Here is a 5,618-nt window from a genome sequence, read left to right as displayed (position 1 = left end):
CAAGGTTATCAAAGACTGCATCAATCCATCAAAAATCTAAGGGGGATGATACTGAATCCAGTCCGGAGCGCACCTTCCCGTCCGGGCTACTCCCGGGGATTCGTTGGTCGGATCGGTTTTTTCGTGAGAGAAAAGATCGCATCTGTCAGTCGTCTCCCCCTCAGGAGGTGCAGGACATGGGGCTTTGTCCCAACCCTCCCGAGGGTCCCCGGGAAGCGAGGGAGAGGGGCGTCCCCCCTCCCCCAAAAAAAAAAAAAAAACTGGGGACAAGGGATTTCCAAACCCCCTAAAACGTAATCTTTGCGTCGCCATTATACAATGGAAACTGTCGAGTCTTAGACTAAAGTAAATGACCTTAAAATTTTTAGCCTTCCCATCCCCCCATATTATAGTTCTCCAAAACGCACTTAACCCCCTCGGGCTGCGAGGGGGTTTTGTGAGGAACTACCCTTTATGTCGGAAGGGTCGTGAGGGGGAGGGGGGGGAGGCGGGGTCGCCCCTTACATCCCCCAAAGCCTCCCTTTTAAAGAAGTGCTTTTGATTCTACTTTGGAAAATTTTCCATGCAAAGAAAATTAATGGCATACTCATTTTTCACTTTATGCCACCTATGCGCGAAGCCCATATGAGCTCTTTTTCTCTTCAGGACTCTGCCACAAATAAAATAATTTTTGCTGATTTTAAAACTCATCATACTTTGGGGTTCCTGCGGGGGGATGGTAGGGGTGGCAAATAGTGGTTTGCTTAAAGAGTCTATCTAGCCTTTTGAATGATGGGAGTCCGAGCGGGTGGGCTAATACCGGTAATTTTAGCTTTATTTACTTTCACTGGTCTCTTCATCAAAGCGCCAATGCCCGTGGGGACACCATTGACGACCGTGGGGAAACGATCCTTCCTTTTTGATTAAAAATTCATGCGACCGTGAGAACGCCTTCAGCACCTAAATTTAAAGTAAAACGAGCAGACGGGCGCCTTTACAAGGAGCTCAAACTCGAATTGTTGGAAAAAAACCCTTGATGATAAAGTAAACAATATTCAAAATTTGATTATAGAAGCAGCATTTCTATCCATTCCTAAAAATTCGAAGATAGCGTTAACCAAGGTTCCTGGTGGACACCAGATTGGGCCCCAGGGGCCCTTTCCCACGAATAAACCCCCAGGCTTTTCAAAAATAACTCACAATGGAACTTTTGCAATTACAAACAGCAAAGCTAGGGGGTGTTAAAAAAAAATAAAAAGAAAACAAAAAAAGACCCTGGGGGAGCTTTTTCCTACAAAAACAGCAACCAAATATCGGGTTTGGGGCCCTATTATAAAAATTAAAAAAAAAAAACATCTATCAAAAACAAAAAATCACTGAAGAGGCATAATTTCGATTCCCTAGAGACATTGCTATGCACTCGCCAGCAGTTCTCTATACAAACACTCACTAATTCCACCCACCTTCCTGACCATCAAGGAAAAGGCTGAGCGCAACCAAACCTTTGCCACAGGAATATTTGATTACAATAAAGATCTTTCAATGATAAGCTTTTCCAGCCTAGAAACCGTAGAGGAAACCCCAGGCCCCCATAGATTCGTATGAATGATGAACATCTTAATCATGATGACATGATTAAATTCTAGAAGTGTACAAAGAAATTTGGAAAACCCATTTTTTTCCAAAATATGGGACTTTGCCCACATCATTTCCCCTATTGAAAGTAGGGGTAACCCGATTGCCATCTCCTCCCCAAAGTCATGGGAAAGAATTTTTAACATAGGGATTTCATTTTTTAATTTCCCGTAATTTTCTATTTACGGCAGTGCGGCTTCCGCAAGGGGCCCAAACTCTCGACGCTAGTAAACCGGACAGTAATTCAAAGGCCATTGCCAAAAAGTTTTTTTATTTAGTATTTTTTTGATTAGAAAAAGCCCACGACATGACATGGCGATATGGCCACCAAAAACTTTATGCTTTTTGGGGTTACTGGAAAATTGCTGTTTTATTTAAAATTTTTATTTCTGACAAACTTTTTCTGTCAATTATTTTCTGACAATATCACTTTTTCGGAATTTTGGTGACAAAGGGAAATTCTTTTCACCCAAAATTATTTCTATGTATGATCAAAGCATTTACCAGCTCCTCCCCGGAATCTTAAATCCACTGTAGTGATGATTTTGCATTATGGCTTCCCGCAATAATGCGAATTCCACAATCGCATCCAAATTGGGACTGGATTATCATAAATGGGGGCCTCCGTGGGGTTTTTAAAATTTTCTTTGAAAATATGGGGAATTTTTTCAGTAGGGGAAAAACCGAACATCAGCTAACTCTAACAAACCCACCCAAAACCTATTCAAAATTCTGCTAAAATTTTTGGTCTACTTTTTTATAGAGCTAAACTGGAAAGACCACTTGGGCATTAAGAATAAATTCAAGAGCCAATTTTTTAAGTGCATTTCTGGGATAAAAGGGGAGTGATAGACGTCTTTTCTAATGGGTTTTAAGCCCCCGATTAGTCTAAAGTAATTATGGGCAAACGTGTATGGTTCGGCATCGAGAACAATTTGAAAGGATGGATCTGGCAGAAAGCATTTTTCGGTGTGTTTGGGGCCCAAGTGCACCGTACGAGCGTCTTGAGGGGGAGTAGGGTCCCCCCCCTCCGACTCAACGCGGGCCCTTGCCTTGATATGCCGCAAGGTTTCGAGTCCCCCACCACCCTAAAAAGGAATGTGGCATTAGGCCCCTTTTCCAGAGACTCCACGACCCGTCGGAAAGTCGGTATGTCCTACCCTCGATACCCGGCAATCAAACATGCGGGCCCTGGGAAAACCCCCCCTTTTTCTATCATGGAAGCCGGCTTCCATCACTAAGGCCCTGGCGCCGGAGGTGGAGGTACGCCAAGGTTCAGAGAGATCCTTTTAAAAATCTCCCTTTTTTTTTATTTAATACCGAGGCTCAAGACAGATGAGTGTGTGGGTGGGGTGATGGGCGACTGATGTAAAAAATTCAATGCCGAATCTACTCGTCTTTTTTGCTGAACTTTTTTCCATTGATAAAACCCTTGTTTGACTCTCGACACCCCCGATAGTGTAATTTTTCCGTTCCTTTAAATTTTACTTAAAGCCATTAATCATTTTGAAAACCCCCAAAAATGAAATCTGGGAATATCTTCGTAAACACATGGTGCCAACAAAACAAACAAAAATATGGGTACCAGGGCCCCCGGTATCCTGGCAATGAACAGGCTGACAAAATTTGCCGGGTCAATGCGATGGGGCCCTTTGCAAGTACGTACAGATCTCGGTGGTGCTCTTATAAAAACAAAAATAATCTGTGGGAAAATGAGTGGACCCGCCCCAACCACAAATAAAATCAAAGAAACATTGAACTGTGGGACACTCCCACAGAAAAAAAAGAAGGGGGGGGTGGGGTTTTGGGGCGCCTGAGAGTTAACGCCCCAAGGCTAACCCATCTCACTCCATATTAAAAAAAAAATTTTCCCCCCACATGCCCCAAAAAGCCAAACATCCCCACATAAAACCCAAACTTAATAAACCCGCCAAATACAAAAAAATAGAATAATGAAAAACATGCCACCACAAAAAACCTTTTTTCAAAAAGGAAAAATTACTTTAAATAATCACTTTTCTAAGGGAGACAAAACTTTAGACCTTATCTAATTGAAAGAATAAAAAGGATCCCTTGGTTTAAACCTTTGGCCCCCTGCCGCGGGAAGCCAAGAAATCAAAAAAAAAAAAAAAAAAAAAAAACGGGGGATTTCAAAGACGGGAAAACTTGCTACGGGGCTCGACTCGATTTCCTGTATTATTTAATGCATTTGGCAATTGCAAGACAACACCATTTAAGACGACAGGATGGAGATGTTCTACGAAAAAAGGGGGACCCCCCCCCCCAAAAAAAAAGCCCTTTTTCATATGTTTATTTCATTTCGTATTTTACACACTATAATCCTTACCCTTTGTTTGATTGTTTTTTGGGTTTGTGTTTTTTTTCTGTTTTTATTTCACACTACTCTCTGACCAAACTCGTGTTTTTTGCTGATTTCCTTTTTTTTGCTCTTGTTCCCCCTTTTTTTTGTTAATCACCATAACATCAAATTTTTATGTTTTTTATTACAGCTCCCCTTTTTGTCCCCCCCCATTTGCAATATCAGCTATTTTTCAAAAATTATCCCCCCATTATACTTTTTTATACCTTTATTCCTTATCCACTATCACCAATCAACCCTCCTCTAATTTTACTCACCCCCCTCCTGTCTCTACTAGATTTTTCCCTTCATCACCCTTTACCCACTTTTTAATTTATCCTCATTCAGCCCTGGGGCCCCCCCAACATCTTTTTTTCTTTTTTTCTTTTTTTCCCCGTTCCCAGCAATTGAAAACAAATAAAAATAAAAAAATATAGAATGAAAAAATAAAAGTTAAAAAAAAATATAATCTAAAAAAGGTTTTATTTCATTTTTGTTAATAATTTGTTTTTTTTTAATATTTTAAATTTAACAACCTTTATCTTTGTGAAAAAAAAAAAAAAAAAAAAAAATTCAGTACATTTTTTCCTTTCTAACCTAGTCATTGAATAAAAAACAAAAACACTAAATACTAAAAAAGAAAATAATAATATAATAATAATAATAATAATAATAATAAAAAAATAATAAAAATAAAATAAAATAAAAAAAAAAATATTAAAAAAAAAATATTTTTTTGAAAAAAAAGGGGTTACTTAACTATTTAAATTCAGTATCCACTTTTTCTCGCCCGGGAAAACAATAGTAAAAGAAAACAAACTTATCACTTTCCCCCCCCCCCCCCCCCCAGACTGAAAGAGAAATAAATAATATGTTAACTATGCAAAGGGGGTTTCGCCCCCCACTTTTTCCAATACTTACTTCCTTAAATTTCACCCTATCCTTTTCCCCCCCTCGATTTCCTTTCCCCCTTTACTTAATTATTTATTATTATTTTATTCCTGCAAGCATCGCAGTTTTTACAGTAGGTGAAAAAGTCAGAAGGAAAAAAAAAAATCCTCTAAACTTTTATCGCAGCTTTTGTTAAACTTTTCCCACGGAAATATAATCGAAAAAGGGTGAAAAAATTTTTTCAACTCCCCCTGCAGTGTGCTCTTGCGCCCAACAGACTGCATTTTTAACTGCCAAAAGCAGCCTTTTACTCTTTATTTCGCGAAGTGGGTGAAAAAAAATGGGGGTTTTGCTTTAAAAATCTGAAAAAAAAATCTCGACAAGATATCAGATATATCTTCTTTCAATAGTTGGCTGTGGCTGATACCCCTATCTTTTACTCACCGCCTGCTGACCGGAGGTGTAAAAAGTGTGCGTGGAGCAAATGTTGGCCTGGGAGTAGGTCGACAGTACCTGCGGTTGTGAGTCAGCCTGAATGCTAAAATTTGCTGGAGTGAGTATCGGCGGAGATGTCTCTCTTATAATTAACCACCTGGTAGTTCTCGGAGTAGCTCCCCTCACAGGTGACGTGTGAAGTGAAGACGCAGTGGCATCCTGCGGTTCTGCAGCACTGGTTGTGGCACCAGAGTCTAGTCTCAAAGTTAACCTTTCCAGTAAAACTTTTATTTCATCGTGGTCCTTCTCTTTATCACTC

This window comes from Penaeus monodon, chromosome 36 (genome assembly GCF_015228065.2).
Source record: "Penaeus monodon isolate SGIC_2016 chromosome 36, NSTDA_Pmon_1, whole genome shotgun sequence".
NCBI lineage: Eukaryota > Metazoa > Arthropoda > Malacostraca > Decapoda > Penaeidae > Penaeus > Penaeus monodon.
This window is presented reverse-complemented; position numbering follows the sequence as displayed.